At 34.0% G+C, this 18,971-nt stretch overlaps 1 long non-coding RNA gene across 3 annotated transcripts; it reads right to left on the bottom strand.

The window, feature by feature from the left end:
• Positions 1-361: 361 nt before the first annotated feature.
• On the bottom strand, positions 362-15,203 carry LOC143249094 (uncharacterized). 3 transcript variants are annotated; one of them, XR_013027519.1, is made up of 5 exons: positions 9,813-15,203; positions 8,541-8,687; positions 5,351-5,502; positions 4,136-4,238; positions 362-543 (listed from the first exon to the last, which is right to left on the bottom strand). It is a non-coding gene; the product is annotated as an uncharacterized LOC143249094 (long non-coding RNA). The 3 variants fall into 3 exon arrangements; XR_013027517.1 differs by lacking the exon at positions 362-543 and having other exon boundaries at positions 3,788-4,238; positions 9,813-15,196; XR_013027518.1 differs by lacking the exons at positions 362-543; positions 9,813-15,203 and having other exon boundaries at positions 3,788-4,238; positions 8,541-9,708.
• Between the last annotated feature and the right edge of the window lie 3,768 nt (positions 15,204-18,971).

The following is an 18,971-nucleotide window of genomic DNA, read 5'->3' as shown; positions in this document are numbered from 1 at the left end:
CATACCACAAGTTGCAGATTTATATTTATTTAAGCTTGAATTTTCATACACTACAAACCTTAGTAAAAAAGAAGACTGTACACTAGTCATGCCAGTAAATATACAGATGATATATTTCTGTTTAATTGTCAAGGTTTTCTTGACATTGCCTAATAAAGATTTGCACCAGAACTTATACTGTAAGAAATGCTCCTTTCCTTATCACAAAGCAAAGTACTTGCATTTGGACATCAACATTTAATTGCAAATTTTTCAATAAAATAGACATTTTTAATTTTGAAGTTATAAACATTCAACTTTCAAATACAAATATTAAAAAAATGAAACTGATACAATGTCTAGAATATACAGCTCAATAGATGTGTAATAATTTGTTCAAAATTACAAAATTTCATGGTCAAAGACGATAAAATATTATATTTTTGAAGTGAAGATTCTCCTCAACAACTTTATTATAATGATTTGTCTGTGTTGTCAGTTTAGTATATGGATTAGGAACTGACCTAAGCCTCCTGGAGCAGCCAAATGAGATCAGGTTTATGCCTGAAAATTCATAAAGAGCAAGGGTACCCAATTAACAAAAAAAATGCATTCTAATTACTATATTTATTGCACTTTGAGCATTATATTTAATTATCAATGCTCATTACTACACTTATTTGATTTTGATCCATGTCACTAGATTCATGTTATCAGTAGTTAATATCAAGCTAACAGATATGTAAAGAACAAAAATCACGAAAGTTTTATTTTAGTGTATGTTTTAACAAATTTTCTTAATTTTCCAATGTATATAAAAATAAACATTTATTACTGGTATTGGGAATAATTATGGAAATTCACAGGTGATAAACATTCAGAAATCACAAACAATGAATAACTGCAACAGAATACTTTATTTATCATTAGTATCATACTTTGTTATGTAAAAGATCAAATCAAATAAGCTATAAAATGCACTAGTATTTTGTATTTGCTTTAAACAGAACAGCATCTCTGGATCGTATATTATAAGAAGTTTGCTTTGTTGTTAAGCACAAAGATACACAATGGGCTATTTGTGTTGTACCCACCATGAGTATCAAAACCCAATTTTAGCATTACAATCCTCTAGACATACCATGTAGACACCAGAGCTACTAACATAAGTATACCAATGTTTGATTGTGAAATATTGTTCTGAAAACTATTTATTATCCTCCACAGCTTAGCCAAGTTTTTGGTTGTCATTTAAGTGGCATTCTCAGTTTAAACACAACCTTCTATAGCCTTAATAATATTAATGTCATGACTGTAAGCAAGCCATGTCATGGATTCCACTCTTTCATTACTCTCCTTTTACCTCCAAGTACTGTTTCACCACAATTGTATGCTTCAAGTTACTTTCTTACTGTCCAATTAAGTCCCTGTTCAATAGATCTTGTTCTTGAAGAAATAATACAATTGATAAGACTGCTAGTAACTGTCAGCAGTTGGAGCATTATAAATTTTGTGTAGATATAGCATCATTTACTGAAATGCAGCCCACACTTGTATGGATTCCTCCAACATGCTTCAGTGTAGATATTACACACTGATCGTGGTAGTTCTTTCTTCTTCTCTGTCTTTGAACAAGTTATTGTTGCTCGTTGTTAAACAATCTATTAAAAGCTCCTTCTTCCAGCTTTTGAAGTCCATTGTCCATTTCAGCCTTTTGATTTGGTTATCTTTCCTACACAATGGTATTTATGCAGCTACACATCCAATGAAGCTATTTCATACCAACATGTATCCATCTGTTCCAGAGGTAACATAGATACCCGTACTTGCAGCTTGGCTATGTGCAAAATCTCTACTGGATTGTATCACATAAATAATAAACCTCAAATTTCTGAAATTATTTTCCTATACTGAAAATATATTTCTCATAAGTACTTATCTCCCCTTACTGATATAACTATTCTCATTCAATGCTACCCTCTGTGTCCAAAAAAATTTGTTTTCATACTACTAGCTTTTATCTATCACTTACCCCATTATTAATGTGGTTCACAGCATCTTCACATGTAAGTCATTATGCAATAACCCTGCACCAACAGGAGCTTGACACATCCTGTCAATGCTTGTAATTCCTTCTATTCGATTCTACCAAGCTATTACTTCAGGATAAGGCAGAAAGGAAGCACCAGTATTAAGAGAGGAGGAAGAGTGGGAAGTATGAGAGGAGGTAAGAGCAAATTGGAAATATATATTCAGTGCAGAAACATAACTTCTGACATGGTATCTTACCTCTTCTCACATATGTGGCTATAATTTCACACTGAAATGGATAGAAGGATTGGTGCAAGAGATGTAGAGAAGTATCCTTTGAAAGCATCTGAAGAATATGTTTGAGGAGCACATGAGAAAGACTTTTTCTGTACCAGGTATACTCTTTGCAGAGTATGGAAATATGTGTCAAATGCATGTATCTCAGAATGGCTAGTATGGGTATTACACTTTTACTCGTAAAGCAGAGAACAACATTTTGATCTTCCTAGGTCATCTTCAGGTTGTTTTTTTGTTAACCAAATATGCTCGCCCTTTCAACCATGGGAGTGTTATTATGTGGCAGTCAATCCCACTATTCCTTGGTAAAAGAGTAGTCCAAGAATTGGCAGTGGGTGGTGATGACCAGCTGCCTTCCCTCTATTCTTACGCTGCTAAATTAGGGACAGCTAGCGCAGATAGCACTCGTGTAGCTTTGTACAAAATTAAAAAGAAAAAAGATCCTCAACCACAGACAGGAACGTGGGTCAAACTAAAAAGAATGTGCCCCATGATGTAGAATCACTAAAACATAGTGGACTGCATGCAGCAGGTCGACTCTAGTTCCAAACCAAGTGGCATCAGGCACACACTTTCCAAACTGTGGTAGGAGTGCCAAAACTGTCTTTACCTCAAATTAAGCAAAATGAAAGGATAAACTTACCAAATCAGTCTGTACAAAACAGGGCACATGTGCTCTAATCCACAACCACTCATCCAGAAACCCAACCTCTCAATTTCAATAATAAGGGATATGCCAACATGGCAGTCCACACCAAATCCAAACTCCATCAGACTGGTTATGCACTGTTTGATATCAGCCTAATGTAGTAAAACTCCTAGAGGAAAAATGCCAGAGGGATAACCATCACCTCAAGTAGCATAATCATTTAGATCGGACCACACAGAAGCTGAAGTGCCAGTGCACTCAATGTCAACCTCTAGGACTCACTACACAGAGGAGAAGATCATGATGCAAAACTACTAGAATGAGGTAGGATAAAAAACATGACCAACACGCCTAATTGTGATTGATCCAGCTCCAAACCCAAACTATTCCCCAGGAACTGACATTCAGCTGATGGTAGGACAAAGAACCCAATGAGAGGAGTGAACTGCACAGAAGTTGGAGCACAATGTCAACCTCCAGGTCCCACTGCAAGGAAGTTGATTGCATCTGTAAAAAATATGCAACCTCTTCTTAAGACAGATTCTCACCAAAGATGTGTGCAACATCAACCTCTGGGACTCACCACACTATAAATTACTAATAATTATTTTTAGTTAAAAATAAGGTAATTTAAGAACTTGGCACTACTTTATGTGGATGCACATCTTGAGCCATATATAAAAGCATGACAGTCACAGTAAACTTAGTATGCAGAGATGGTTCAATGCCGTGTTAATTTATAAAGAGACCCTTCTATCCTGAGAACAAAGAGTGTATTTACCACACACGTGCTGAAAATAGTGTGACTGCTTGCATTGTTATGTGTATTATACTGCTGGGGTAGACTGATTAGTTATGTGAAAGCCAATCATGGTGCAAACAATCAAGACATGCACATATGCTGGTGCAGTTCACTTCCATAGAATAAAATTGAAGCAAGCAATATTTGAGGCTTATATCCATTTTATTCATTATTTCCATAATTACTCTCAATATTGTACAACACTGAACGAATCAATAAACTTCTTCTGACAATAAAAAAGAATGCTGATTGTTAAGTTGTTAATGTTAATATCATTACTGGTGTATTTGGAATGTAAAATGCAAGTTTATTTATAAGCCATAATGTTAGCACGTAGAAGTATTTGATAATAATTCACATTGCTGCTATTTTAATACCATTAATCTTCTGCCTAGTGGAGCTGCTACTCCATAATACCTCCTGCAGCTTTTCTGTCAGTTCCTGGATTTGCTGTGCATATTCCTCTTGTTTTTGGAGAGCCTGCACACAGTAATAGAATAACTATCATTTGAAAAAAAATTACTCAAAACAATATAATCTCTCCTCTCTCATTAGCGAGAGTATGTATTCTGTAGAATTCTTCCTTCTCCTAACAAATCGAAAATTAAAATTCAGAAAAATAAGAACAGAAAATGAATATTTTATAATTCACTTTAAGATAGCATTTGTCTTAAGAGATTATTTTTCAAATTTTCTATAACAAAATTTAAAACCAATTAGTAAATATTTTTTGATATACATATTAAAATATTAGAATCTATAAACTATGATTAAAATTTTTTAGTTTTATAGTTTTTAATATTTTCACTTTTTCAAACTACAACTACATTCATGAACCTAATTTACAACCAACAAACAACCACAATGATCCAAATGCATATTTGATATGAAATAAAATTACTCAAAAAATAAAACTATAAAAATTAAAATAAGATTGATACTGTTAAACTTAGAAATGGTAATCTGTTTCATATTAAACCTCAGAAACCATAACAAGTGAAATACCACCAAAATTAAGCAAAAATATATGAAAGGTTGCTCTAATGTTTATGGGAAATAAAAGTGAAAAATTCCTTATATGTCAATGAGTACAATATATATACATACATATATACACACACACACCACAATTTAACAATATCAAACTTTATAAATCAAAAGTATTTAAAAAGTATCAAAAAATACTGAAATTAACAAACTTACACTACTTTAAATTTAAAATATCACTATAAACTTTACACGAGCCAATTAAACTTCTAATTACAATAATAAATTCATAATAAACAACATCTAAATTGTAAATAATCTCATGACACATACATTGTAGTTAGTTTTAGTTTATACAATAAAAAGTTTGATTTTTTGTGATTTGTTTAATACATTCATTAAAACCATAAATATAACAATTTTAGTTAACTTTGCAATTATCAGGTATAAGAACTGCCTGATGAAATTTATTTACGCTAGCTATATGTACATAAACTGATGTCAGAAGATTTAGATATGTTTTCTACATTCAAATAAGAAGTACAAACAATTACAATAATATAGCTATATACTTCATACAATTTTCAGTTGTTCTGCACACTTACCACTAAAGCTATGTGCTCTCTTCCAAAAAAAAACACAAGTAGAAAACTTAAGAGTTCTAAACAAGAGAAAATTTATCTTTTCTTCACTAACTTCTACAGACTTCAGATTATGTCTAACTGTCAGTAATTCCTTTTCAAGTTCTGCAGTCTTACTGTAGAAAAGAAAAGAAAATAATTTACAAATGATTAATGTAAAAGATAGTTTTGAGAAACAATGAATTTTAATAGACTATTTGCTGTCAGCCAGTTTATCAAGGTAATTTTATTTTTCAGTAACGTCACAAGAATAAAATTTTGGGATCTTTTCCAAAGAATGACATATTTTTAAACTTTAGGAACATAAAATAATAATTTCAACAACAAAAAAATCTCTTACTCAGCATCTGTTATTTCAATGAGGAAGTTTTATATTATCATAATAATTTACAAGTTTCCCTATTCCATTTTATTTAAATATTTTTCTGCAAATGTGCTTTTGTGCTGGGGAAATATTAATTTTACAGTTGTGTAATCTCGTTAAGCATGAATTCTACTTGTTTCTTGCTAAGCACAAAGCTACATAATGGGCTATCTCTTCTCTACCCCCTGAAAGTTTCAAAACCAAATCTTTAGCATGATTACCTCTGAACCACAAGGAGGCAAGAAAGATGAATACAAGTATCATTTATAATAAATATAGTGGTCAAAATTAGATGTATAACCACTTTTTTTTAACAAAATAAGGAATTAATAATGTTTAGGGACAACAAAGGACCTACTGGTCCATCTCAATTCTCCCAGCCTCTAAACTAAAACAATTAAATAAATAATTTAAAAAAAAATCTTAAAGCCAGTCCTTAATATCCATATATTTTATTCTTCAAGCTTTCTCTTAAACTCCCTACCTCCACAATATCCAAAGGCAACCCATTCTAGAGGTCAACCACACACTTAGAAAAATATAACTGTCTTAGCTTAAGATGACTCATTCCTTGCCAAAATTTATATCTGTGTTCCCTAATCTTACTATTCTCACCATTAAGTACAGAAAAAAAAATGATGTTCCAACACTCAATTCCTTTTACAATCTAAGACACCTCAATCACATCACCTCTAACTCTTCATTTTTCAAGAGAAAACAATTAAGAGATCTCAATCTCTCCTCATATGACAGTACAGCAATTCTATACATCATTATAGTGTCCCTACTCTAAACCATTTTCAACAATTTAATGTCCTTCCTCAGGTAAGGAGCCCAAGACTAAACACAATACTCCAAATATGGCTTAACTAGTAACTCATACAATAATATTATAACGTTTTTAAACTTCTATTCAATATTTCTGTAGATACAATCCAAAATCCTAATTGTCCTAACAGCAGCATAGTGTTTCAGTGGTTAAAGAAACTGATCAACATTACACCAAGATTCCATTCTTTGAGTGGACCCTTATCACTCTTTAAACTTCCTAACTTTTTCTTAACAAGCTCTGAATTAAGGCAATCATTATCAGATATCCAATACTGTTTAGTTTAAAATTTATTATTTAATTTATTTTGTGATTTAATATTTAATGATTATTTAGTTTGCATAACAAGAATATTAAAAATTAATTATTTTAAAAGTGACAGTTGTGACAAATGTTATATGCAACTTGGTTTGAGTCATCCATTGTGTATGCACTTGTTGTACTATGCTATAGTGACATCATTTGACTCGAAGCTTCAAAGTTTTCTTATTGCTTTAAGTGAGTATTGTTGCATTATAGCATCTGGTAGTTTGTATAAATTTCTAGGTCTCGGTGAGCAAAGTACATAAAGAGAGGACCAAGTGAGCACAAGTTAGAAAATTTTTAAGTTATTAAAAGTGAAATTAAACTATGTGATTGTTAGTTTAGTCATAATGGACAATATTTAAAGTGTGTTTTATAGTGGTATTATAATAATAGAGATAAAGGAGAGCTATTTGTCTTGTCAAAAAGTGTTCCAACTTAATAGAATCTACCTGTGTGGACTTTTAACAAAAAGCAGACAATTATTTAAAGTTCTGGATACAACTATGATAACTCACATGATAATGTAAATGATTTATTGCAAATTGTGTACTAAAAAAACAATAGAAAAAACAATTTGTTCTCTCAGTTGGATTCTAAAGTAATTTGCTTTTTTGAAATCTGTAACAAAATATCATTATTCCTGATCTCAGTATGCAATAAAACATTAAACTTAATAAAATAATGATCAATTGCATCAAAGTGTTCCTCAATCTTCACACTCTCAACAATTTATATATTTGTACTTAAAAATAAATTTAAAATAGCATGGTTTCTAGTAGGTTTCTTGACTAATTGGTGAAGACATCCATGATGACCAGTTTCCAAAAACCTTTTCCTTTTGTGGGTTAACTCTAGAATTTCCCAATCCATATGCTTCAAATTAAAATAACCAATATTTATGATCTTGTTAGCAGCTGAAATCTTAGTCTCATTGTAAAGTTTCTCACTGATTCCAACAGTAACACTTGGTCGTTTGTAACAAATTCCCACTAAAGGTCTTTTCTCTTTATAACTCTTTAATCAACCCAAATAGATTCAATCTCTTTGATATCCTCAACTTCTGCTCACCTCTTAATACTGTGTCCCTACTGAGTAACCTATAACCCAGTATTTCAAAGACATTTCTACCATCAAAATCATCTACACTTAACCCTGTTTCAGTTTTTCTTAGTATGTGAAAATCATCCATTCCTACCAGTGCCCTAAAATCATCTATATCTTATAATTCTAGTAACACAATAGCAACATTTTTTTTAATGCTATCCTTACAATTACTTCTATACTTATCTCATATGCTAAATTTTTTGTTACATCTTTTTATTTTGCATTTAGTTTATTCTGGCCTTTACCACTGTCTATTCCTAGTTTATAACTTCCCTTACAACTAAGTTAATAGCCTCTGAAAACAAGCCAGAACCCTACCCTACCATTCCAAAAAGCACCCTTCTCCCACTGAACTGATCCCACAAGTCCAATCAGTCTATCTTCTTATCCTTATACATTAATTTAAGTCTTAATTTAGCCCTAGTGATCTACTTATAATTTCATCCCCACAATTTATTCTTGGCAGTATCATGACACAATTAAGTTACAGACTTTTTCTTTAAATGACTTTATCAACCCCTTTGTCTTGTTAATTAGCTCCTTTGACCTACCTTTCCATACATTAATAGCCTCTATGTGCACAACAGAAACTGCACCACTGCTAGCCTCTGTATTATATTTCTTGTTCTCTCAATTATATCCTCCTCCACCTATGCTCCTTTTGGTAGCACAACCATCCAAACAATAAAACTGTACAGCTAATGAAGTACATTTTCATACATACTTTTATTTGATAAGAAATTACCACTTTTGAAATATAATCTTACTTTATTCTTAATACTAATAATATAGTTGCTTACGCAATCCAAAAATCTTTATACTGAAAATTAAAGTTACGAATGCCCTACAACACTAATTTATCTTTACATGTATTCTGATTACTTTATTAAAGCCCTCATGTAAAGGATTTCCTTCTTTCACATTATTAAAGCTGATTAGCTGATATTAAACATTTTTATACTGTATATTGTGAAATAAATGTTTTGATAGAGAAAATTAGATTTGAGTTTTTAAAACAATATATATATATGTACATTAACTTTTTTTCCAAAAACAAAATGTTACCATTATTGGTACTATCTTCTTCATTCTTTAGAAAAATTAAGCAAATGCAATACAAATGGTAAGTTCAAATAGCACTACAGAAGGAAGGTTTTATTTGCAGAAATATACATCATAAGCTTCCTTGTCAAACTGTTTTATATAAATTAAATTACACCAATTACTTTTTATAAAAGTAAATCATAACTTCCAGTGAGTGCCAACTGTTTAATGATTATATATTGTGTTAAGAATTTCTTTTCTTTTCCAGAAAAGAGTGAAATTGAAAAGAGAATCTGTGATGCTGTATAATATCATATAACAAATTAGGCAAAATGTTATAACACCATTCACATATACTAAGTTAATTTAGGTTACTGCACATTGAATTAAATTGACTGATAAACACCATAGATATTATAAACATTTCACCATTACAAGAGATCTAACTGTATTTCTTTGATTTGCTAATCCAAACTGTGCTGATAAGCCTTGAATAGGCAAAACTGCAAGACACAATACAGGGTACAGCCAATCAAAGAATGCATTAGGCCTCTACATTATGGATTCTCTTTCCAATTTCAATTTGGTGGAAAATACATCTTTAACATATTTATGTAATCATTAAAACAGTTGGTCAACTGTATAATATGGTGAATGAATTAAAAAGGACACAAAAACTCCAATTCTTTTGTAGTTCAGCTCTTAAAAAATAAATCTACACATAAATATTTATTATATAACTACAATTGTTACTTTATAATAAATTTTGTATATCTCACCTCTCTCTGTCCTTAACTCTTTCTTCTGCCCATTCTACAGCTGATTCTAACAACAATCTTGTGGGTCATCTGTATGTCATGCACATATAGCTCAATGATGAAAACATTACAAAAACATGCATGATTATTTTTATATGGAAGTAAACAAAAATCACGTTTTACTTGTTAATGTACAGATATAAAAATAATGTTTGTAGGTGAGCATTATAGATGACTTATGATTCTCCAAACTCAGATATTCCTTTGCTTGTTTTAAAACAGCTAAAACAAAATCAGTTTCTGAGAAACCTGTATGATAAAACTGAGAGCATCACATCCATAGCCATGGTAGAGTAAGTCTCCTTTTTTAGTTTTAAAATCTCTAACAGCCATGCATGAGTTAACATACAATTTAACAAATTATACTGAACGACTTTACCATACCTTGCAGCATTACATTTATTTTACTGATTCCATGTATCAGATTAAAAGAAAAAAATTATGAAAGCAAAATGTTAAAAACTTTCCTAATGAAAATGTAATTCTGACACTTAATCATCTTTACACATATTACCTATATTCCTTGCTCATTTGTCTATTTGACTTGGATGCCTTGAAGCAACTCCCACCTAATTTCATGTATTTTTACATGAACTCAAAAGTTTATGATGAAATCATCATATGACAAAAGCCTTCAACTAATAGGAGGATAACACAACCTCCATGTAGAGTAACTCTTGCTATGATTTTGCACTTGTGATAATTTCATTCTGTGGTGAGGCAAAACAAAATGTCTATCAAAAGTAGGGATGACAGTTGGGAAAGTGTGTGGAAGTGAGTAACTATTAGAAACATATTTTCAGATTATGAAAATGTTAACTTCCAAGATGATAACTCTCCTCTTCAAATAAATTATCTAGATCCAGCAATAAATTAGTGGAAAGACCAGTGCAGAGTTTATTATCTAGATTAGTAAGCTCCTGGAAGAAAGCAACTGAAGGGAAGACCATACCACGTGACATTCAACAGTATGGGCTACTAAGGGAGACACCCATGAAAGACCACATTTCATCTCAATGAGGGTATACTCTTTCCTCAGGATGTAAGGAGAGGAAGAAGCACGCGAGCTGCATGTATCACAGGAATAGGGAGAATGAGAATATGACCACAAGCAGTTAGTGAGCCAGTATGTGTAAAGTGGTTGAGATGTGTTTAGACCATATATTGTGTGTTCACCTTGAGATAGCAATTTCTTTTTTTTTTATGATTACATTTATCATTCACTTATTACTTCCTTATATAGTTTAGTTTATCTATTAATTTTAGTTACATTAAAATACTAACTCACTTTTTACATAATCAGAGTAAACATATGTGTGTGTATGATGAAACTAACACCAGCTTCCCTAGTAGAAGAATACATAAATTTATTATTGAATGAGGTTGTGCTCTCATGACTTACTCTGTACATAAGTACCCTGCCAGAAGCTTTAATAAGAGAGAAAGAAAAAGTGTCACAAGATAGTTATTGAAGGATATTGCTATTGGTGTTTGTCATTCAGAATTGTTTGAATATTGTAACTGCTATTATTAGTTGTTGTTGGTTTTTTTCTGAAATTAGGTTTCTTCCTTCTGGTTCTTTTTCCTGGTTCTGTTATTACTGATTTATTAATATTTATGATAAATAATTTATTAATATTTGTGTGAAGTCCTGCCATGCATTTTTTTTGTTGTGTTGAATTTATTTCTAAGTATTATTATTGTGAATAAATTGTGTTTTGGTTGTTGAAGCCTGATTATAGCAGTGTGTTCATTTTAGACTATCAGAACCTGAATTAAAGAGGTTCTGGCTTCAGATATGGTATAAATTATTGTTTAGAGAGGATGATTTGTACTACACTGACATTGTGACCAAAACCTCACTTCTCACCACATTGAACTTTGCCCATACAATGAGGATTCTCCATGATCCACCACCCCAGTGTTCAGGAACTGGTAAGTGGTAAGGGCCTCCTGTATTCTGCTCAAAAAAGTGATGGAGAATGCTTATTGGGGAGACCCAAAGAAGTGCCCATATCCCTGTCAGACGTCCAGCCAGAAAAGTCTTTCACTGGCACTCATAAAACCAGGTTAGATTATATGAGCACTTTCCATTATCCTGGCTTGATGCAGAATTCAGGTATGCCCTGAAAGGACACATCAGCTACCTGGTGTGATCACATGAAATTAAAAAGAGGTTAAAAAAAAGAAATTGTACACAACCTTATGAAAGACAATGAGGTTACTGAAGAATGATGGCACATGAAATTTAGCAGGAAACAAAACATCCAGATGAGAGACAAATGTGTGGATAGTTGTCCACACACACCCACCTGCAGGACTTCATTCCAGATACAGCAAATATGAGATACAAGAGAATGAAAGCAGTGGCAAATCAAATGTAAAGAACTGTGAAATAGCTTATTAGCATCCACCTCCACAGACAAATGAATCCATCTAGAAAGGGCAGAAAGAGAGATTCCAGGGTAAAGGGAGAGGTCCTTGATAAAAAAACACACCAAAAATATTGAACAGGGCACAAGAGATGATCCAAGTCTGAACAATCAAATAAGTGAGAGATGCAAGGAAGGAGAAGAGAGAAAGTATGGTTACTTACTGAAATTGTCAAAGATTGGTCCAGAGAGAGTAGTATACAAGTTTGATAGAAGATGGTATGAAAAATATCCATAGTAAGTACAATGAAATGGTAGTAATTGCAAGCAAGAAAGAAGAGAATTAAATTTGGAGAGAAAAACACCATAAAAGCAAGAAGCCAACAGTTTGAATGGATGAAGCTTGAGAGCATGCAAATTCCCATTAAGATCTTTGCAAAAGAGCCAAGGAGCGTAAAAAAATTGATTGTATGGGGAAAGAAACAATTTTGATATCAGAAAGGCAAAATGCCAGGAAAAAGACAATCCAATAAACAGCTAAGACAGAAACTGAAAAACTAGGGACAAACAGCCAAGCAAGAAGGACGAAAGTGGTTCACAATATCATGGCTAGAAATAAAGGAATGGCAGATGGGCCAATGACAAAAGATTTGTTAATAGACAAATAGAATGGAAGAGTAACAGGAATGTGTTAAGAAGACTGGAAGGGGCAGTCCAATGAGTTACAAATTTGACAAATCCCACATGTGAAAATGGAGAGAAGATATCCCACAATCAAAAAAGGATGTGTGAAAGTGAAGCAAGGGAGGGGGAAATTTGGATAGGTGAATAAGAATGGATGATATGTGAAGAAGCAGAGGAAACCATGGCTGAGCTAACCAATGAGGTTTCAACCATAGGACCTGACAAGGAATGATGCATATCAAGGTTTGGACCAACCAAAGGATGAGATGAATAGAGAAATAGGTATATGGAGAAATGCGAGACCAGGTTTATCTGAGAAAATTGACAGCCAGGGCCAAAGGATAAGGAGCAGAAGACAGAAAGCCAAGAACAGTGAAGGGTGTCAAAGGTATCCATGAGAAACATACTCAACCAAGAGCAAACCTCATGAAAAAGACTGGTAAAATGTGGACTGGTCAAGAGAGATAGATTGCCACCAATTGGCAGGCAATTATTCAAATGATTCAGAAGTGTATGTCCAATGCCTGAAGGCAAAGAATCCTGGAAAGGGTGCCTCTTGAACAACTGATATAAGAGATGACCACATAACTGAATAGTGTAACATGACCAAGTGAACCTCCAGCAGTGTCAGGAATGGGAACACATTCAACAAATAGCAAGAAGATCAAGCAAGTCAATGTGAAGTAAATGCTTGTCTTAACACCAGAAGTCTTGCCATCATTAAGAGTTGTTTTTTTTTATCATAGAAAGAAGCATAAGTTAAGATAGGCCTGGTTTAGAGGTGGTAAAGGAATGTCAGAAGTAGTAAGGAGATTCAATCATCATGAGATTTCCTCATAGAGAAGAGATGTTCATAAATGAAAACAATAGGATTTAACAAAGAAACTCTGGATCTGCAAGGTCTACTGTAGTAAGTATATGTGTGTATGCCCATAGAAATGAGAGGTTCCCAGAAAGACAGAGTCCCAAAAATTAAAAGAACCTTTCATGTAAGAAGAGAGTGAGAAATTCAAAACCTGATCATCAGGCCCTCCATAACTTGCAGGTAAAAAGAAGAATGCTAAACTCAGCTGAGACAACAGATGAAGAACATGTCCAGATCTACCAGTCATTAAGTGGGTAAAAGAAAGGACTTCGACCTCAGGATATGTTCCCTCCCCAACCATGTAGCCTCCTGTAAAAGAATGGGTGTGGGTGAAGAGGAAAGCACCCAGTCAACTGTCCATAAAAAGAATAACAAACCCTGGGTTATGCAAATGGTGAGTAAAGGCCCTCATAATACCAATTAATACAAAAAGGGTCAATGCTGTGTTGAAGAGAAGGGCAGGGAAAGGGAACATGCAAAAGCAATAAATGGAACACAAAAAGCATATGGAAGACATAACAAGAATGATATGTAGGAAGGTATCCAACACATAACCAGGTGATAAAGACCATATGTAGATAGGGTTAGAAGAAAAACAATAGGAAATTGAAAGAAAAGTGAAGTAATGAGAGGCCAAGGTGAAGAAATAAAAATGACTGTAACAGAAAAAAGTAACAGCAAAAAAAAGGGAGTACCCACACAGTTATATGTGTCCAGAAATCATTGACAAGAAGAACAATGAAGTAAACTTCTGGAAAAGGGAGGAAGAGAAAAAGAGAAAGGTTTGGAACTTAGAATGGGAGTGTTAGGGGTAGACTTATCTAGATAAAGAACAGGAGCAAAGGGCAAGGTTGAGAAAAAAACTGGGAAGATAATGAGGACAGAAACCTTATAATATCAGTCCAGGTCAACAAGGAAAAATGAATACCATAAAAGGCATCCAAGCAGAGAGAGTGAGCCCAACAAATACTATGTACCTAAGAAGGAAGAAGAGGTACAATAAAATGGAACTTAACCTGACCTGTAAAGTCCTAATAACCAGGAGGACAAAGTAAAAACAGAAAAGAAAGAGGAAGTGGAACAGGTCAAGCTGGAAAAAGAAAGGAATGATTGTCTGCTGAAAACCCTTTGAAGCACAATAATGTACCTAAGATATAAGCCTGAGTTAGGAGAGGGAATACAAGAGGGCAGTGGGAAAGGACAAATACACGAAAATAGGGAACCATAAAGCAAAATAGTAGATAAGAAGCTCAATCTCCAAGCTAGAAGAATAGATACCAACGACATGGAATCAAGAAAAGGAAAGGAAGAAAATCTACACAACAAGACAAAAACAGTCAAGAATGTAACAGGGTAAGTTTTTATTGTATATGAGAGAAGAGTTATTAGAGAAAAGAGAGTATAAATCCTGATAACAAGCAAGAAGGAAAGATAAGGGAAACCCCAAGAATTGTGAATCACTGAGTAAAAAAAACACACAAGAGAAATAATAAAGAACATGGGCAAAAGATAAAGAAAGGAATATACCTTATAATGGAATACAGAAGAATATTGGAAGGTTAAAGTCATTTTTCAAATGGTAAAGCAATACCCAAAGTAAATTAGATTAAGCAGGCCCAGTATGTATATTATGAGCCACAACACATTGAACAGTGGCTACAATGTTTCCAATGGTTATTGAGCCTCCAAAAGCCACAGTACATACAAAGTGTGTGTGAATACCAACACCTATACAAGACTAAGTCCAAGTCGCTGTTACTTAAGTAATGATATAAAAGTAAAGCTTCTGAAACAAAGGCTACAGAAAAGGAAAATGAAAGTACTGTTAACAAAGCAAATCTCTACAATTTGAATTTAAAAGTTTGGAAATGGCTTGAATTGGTAATAAAGAAAATGTACAATGTTTGACAAAATTGTCATAATCAGGTACAAGTTGTTACATAGACACAGGAATATATATACAGTATAAAACTAAGAAATCACATGACCAGAGATTGCTTAACATCTTAGTAAAGGTACCTTTGTATCATGGAGCATTGGTTTAGAGTAGGGCTGTTTTGTTCAATTAAAATAGCTTCTATTATTTTGCATTTATTTGTGTTTGGTTCTTTGTTTAAAATTAATGTTTTACATAGATATACTGTGGTAAGTGTAAAAATTTTTTAAAGGAGAAACATTTTCTTCCTCATACAATGCTGCTCTGAACACTTAACTTCTCTGAATACGTAACCTACTTTACAGGTATTATCCAAAATATATAATAAAAATTTGTTAAAGCTGCCCAGAATTTGAAATATCAAGAACTAAACTATTTACCAAAATATAAACAAGAACTAGACCACGAATTTGTCTGCTATATCAAATTAGATGAGTACAACAATATATAAGCCAACCATCAACCAAAGTAACTCCATTTTAACTCAGAAGAATAACCTATACAAAGCAAAAACTGGAACATCTGAGAAAACTCCAACAAATGAAAGACAATATGGCAATGAAGCACAATCTAATTTTCTTATCAACAGATTAGATCAACTGTTAAGTGACATTGAACAACAACTTATGAAAAAGGCCTCAACTTTGTCATCAATCACAAGACAGTTCCCTGCTTACAGTTAACTGTTTGTTATTTAGCATAAATCTACACAAAGGGCTGTCTGTGCTCTGCCCACCACAGATATCAAAACCAGATTTCTAACAGTACAAGTCCACAGGCATGCATACCACTGTGAGAACCTAGAGTTAAAAGGTAGCCGAAAAGATTTATCCAGAAGACTAATAATTCACTGCATAAGAGAAAAGACTACCTCCACCTTAAACAGCATCCAACTGAAAGAAGAAATACAAAATCTGACTACTAGATTTTTATGTTAGGTAATTATAACAAAATGTAGCTTCCAAAAATCTCAAAAAACTATATCTTAAACAAAATTTTCAAAGAAGTCTAACAAGACCATTCATGTAATTAAAAAACAAACAAACAGAAGATTAATTTCATAAGCAATGAGATAAAGTTCATCTACAATTTGAAAAAAAGATACTAACATTAAAATTCTTAAAGTTGACAAATACAACACCACTATATTGATGAATGACACAAAATATATTGACAAAATGAATAACATCCTTCCAGACAAAAAGATATTTAAACCCATGTCAAGCAACCCAGTAGGTTCAGTAATGGAAATATGCTCAACAAACAGCAAAAAGATCAAACATATTGATGTGGAATGAATGCTTCTTCTAACATTATATGGGAATTGTCTCAAAGCTGGTGGCATGAGAAACAGCAGAACAAAACCCCATCACAAATGAAGAAAGATAACATAATTACTGAAGATCTTTACTTTTATCTAAGGAAATGTGATTCACACCTACTATTAATTTATAGCATTCCCAAATCACACAAACAGAACTGCCCCATAGGACTTGTACCATCCACTTGTGACTCATTTAACAAAAACCTTGGTAAATACAAGGCCCTCACATCTTAAATAACATCTTCATGTTCCTTTTGTTAAAGATGTCTTTAATTTCAGAAACTTGTTAAACCAACTAAACCCTAAAGCCTTAATGGCTAACTTTGACATGGTGTTATTTTCCACCAAAGTTCACATCATGGAAGCTTCTAATATGTATTCCACTTGACCTCAACCACAATGATTCCAATCCTTTAATTTGCTTCCTCATTGCACTTGTTTTATTCTTAGAATTCAACACAACAAGAACCAACTTCATTTTCAAAAACAAAACCTTTCTTCAAACAGATTAAGTATAGACAACCCTGTTTCACCTGTTTTTTCTAACATTTATCATTCAAATTGAAACTCAAGTCAAATAAATTACACTTCATCCTCCCCTATTCTGGTACAGGCATGTTGATGACACTTTAACTGGTCTCATTTCTATCAAAACATACATACTTCACTCCTCTACTGGTGCTTTCTCTACCCATACCAGCTGTTTTTAAATATACTCTTCAAAAAAAGAAAAAGAAACGCAAAAGGCAAAATATGAGACAAATTGTTAACAAGTTTATTCCGGGTAGTTCTGTATGACATGTGTGAAACTTTGCACATTCACTGCTGAACATCCAAAGTCTGCAAAGGCAAAGTCCACGCTCACTAGGTGAAGTTTAACGTCAATAACGAGTATGACCCCATGAGCATCAATAACTGCTTGGCATCTCCTGCCCATGGAAGCGATGAGATGACGAATCACATCCTGTGGAATGGCTGTCCACTCAGCCTGCAAAGCTGCTGCAAGCTAAGGTAGAGTCTGCGGTTGAGGTTGTCACTGTCGCAGACGTCGGTCCAACTCATCCCAAAGATGTTCAATGGGGCTTAAATCTGGTGATCTGGAGGGCCAGGGAAGAACGTTGATGTTGTGGTGTCTCAAGAAGACAGTGGTGAGTCGGGCTGTGTGAGGACGGGCGTTGTCATGTTGAAAAACGTCGTTGACGTTCACCATGATGGAATGCACATGGGGCCTAAGAATCTCGTCGACGTATCGTTGAGCCGTATGATTCCCTCGAATGTGCAAAAGGTCTGTTCTGGCATTGTAGGCGATGGCAGCCCACATCATGACGCTGCCACCACCAAATCTGTCAACATCCTGCACACAGTTTGCTGCAAAACGTTCACCTCAGCAACGGTAAACACGGGTCCTTCCATCCTGCCTACGAAGCATAAAACGTGAATCATCGCTGAATCAAACATGCCTCCATCGTCGATGAGGCCATACCCGATGTGCCCGAGTCCACTGCAGCCGTGCTTGACGATGTTGCTGGGTGAGGATGACGCCTCTGACTGGATGTCGAGGTCGAATTCCTGCATCTCGTAGACGATTGAGTACGGTCTGATCAGAAATCCTACGCAGCCCTGGTATGGTTGAGGCAGTAAACGTCGCAGTGGTGGTCCTATCCCGAAGGTGACATAACCGGATGTTGCGATCTTGTGCGGGCGTGGTCACACGAGGTCTACCAGATTGTGGACGGTCACGAGTTGATCCATGTTGTTGGTGACGATTCCATAGCCTTGTGATGGTGCTTGGGTGGACATTCACAGCTCTAGCAACATCTGATCGAGATTCGCCTGCTTCCAAGCGACCAATGGCATTGTTGCGTTGTGCTTCAGTCAGTCTTGGTGTAACTGTATTGCGTGTCGGTGGCTTAACACTGGGCTATGGAAACCAAGAACC

The sequence above is a fragment of the Tachypleus tridentatus genome, chromosome 4 (assembly GCF_004210375.1).
Source record: "Tachypleus tridentatus isolate NWPU-2018 chromosome 4, ASM421037v1, whole genome shotgun sequence".
Lineage (NCBI taxonomy): Eukaryota > Metazoa > Arthropoda > Merostomata > Xiphosura > Limulidae > Tachypleus > Tachypleus tridentatus.
Note: the sequence above shows the minus strand (reverse complement) of the source record. Positions and strands in the feature narration are given on the sequence as shown.